The following is a 1,138-nucleotide window of genomic DNA, read 5'->3' as shown; positions in this document are numbered from 1 at the left end:
AGCAACGGGTTCCAGCACAGCCAGATACACCACTGGGGTGGGGGGCAGAGAACGGGGAACAACTTCCTTGAGTTTTTTTGTTAGTTCTGCCTTGATGAGATGAGGCTTTCTAGTTGCAACCACAATTATTAACTGTGCAAAAGCAGCAGCTCCCAGTGCAAACGTAGCAGGCAGAACCTCCTCACCAGAGCTGCCACTGTTTGCTTACCAGGGCAATCAGCAATGTCAGGGGACCGGATTACAACACATTTACCCCTTACCTACTTATGACACGTGCTGGGTAGCCTTGATGGGACCTCCCTGTGTTGCAACCCAGGCATGGAACTGGACACAGGACTTGGACAAGCAAAGGGAAACGAATGTTGTGGGATGAGAGAGACTCAGCCCCCACCCCAGCCTGGCTTTTCTACTGCCCGGACCCTCAAGGGTGTCACCAGTCATTTTGACATCTGTCATCTTGACATCTGTGTTGAGAACATCTGTCTGAGGGACTGAAAACTTCAAACCAATAAAGCACAAGGGCAATGGTGGTAGATTTTGGTTGTCCCCAGCCTGTGCTGGATGAGGACCAGCACCCAGAGGTGCAAGGTGCTGTGGCAGGGAAATAGATAACAGAATCATAGACAATGAGGGTTGGCAGGGACCTCAGCTAGTCCGGCATTTCCCTGCGTGGGGCTCACGACCCAAAAGTGGGTCGCAACAATATATGAACGGATCAACAAGCCCGAAAGGGGCTCCCGATGCCCTCCCGCCCCACAGGCTGGAGCGCCGAGCCCTGGGGGCAGCGGGTCGGGAGCGAGGGACTGGCCATCGGCGTCCACATACGGGTGCCAGCGCGAAAAGAAGGGAAGGCTGAGACCCACGCATGTCGCCCAAGCCCCTGCTCCAAGCAGGACGGTCCGCAATGGGCTGAAGTCTCCTGGGTGCACCTTAGGCAAGGAGCCCCCTTCGCCCAGGGGTGCAGGAGCAGCCTTGCAGCAGCCCGGAGGGGACGAGCCGCGCGGCTCCGGGGGAGGGCAGAGCAGAGGCAGCCACTCCCAGAACCAGGAGTGCGAGCTCCCCAACACTTTCACTGCCAATCAGGCTTAATGGGGTATAAAACCACCCTCCCCGGCGCCGGGCGGTGACAGGCGGGAGC

The 1,138-nt window shown here is 57.6% G+C and overlaps 1 long non-coding RNA gene across 1 annotated transcript in view; it reads right to left on the bottom strand.

Annotated features, from left to right (window-relative positions):
• The window catches only part of LOC109293895, a 586-nt gene extending 139 nt beyond the window's left edge, over positions 1–447 (bottom strand). Inside the window, exon 1 of the long non-coding RNA XR_002096423.1 lies at positions 178–447. This is a non-coding gene — a long non-coding RNA (uncharacterized LOC109293895). The remainder of the gene's footprint in view (positions 1–177) is intronic.
• Between the last annotated feature and the right edge of the window lie 691 nt (positions 448–1,138).

This window comes from Gavialis gangeticus, unplaced genomic scaffold (genome assembly GCF_001723915.1).
Source record: "Gavialis gangeticus isolate Ggan-Ray unplaced genomic scaffold, GavGan_comp1, whole genome shotgun sequence".
NCBI classification, from domain to species: domain Eukaryota; kingdom Metazoa; phylum Chordata; order Crocodylia; family Gavialidae; genus Gavialis; species Gavialis gangeticus.
The sequence above is the reverse complement of the archived record's forward strand: the minus strand, read 5'-3'. Positions and strand labels throughout refer to the sequence as shown.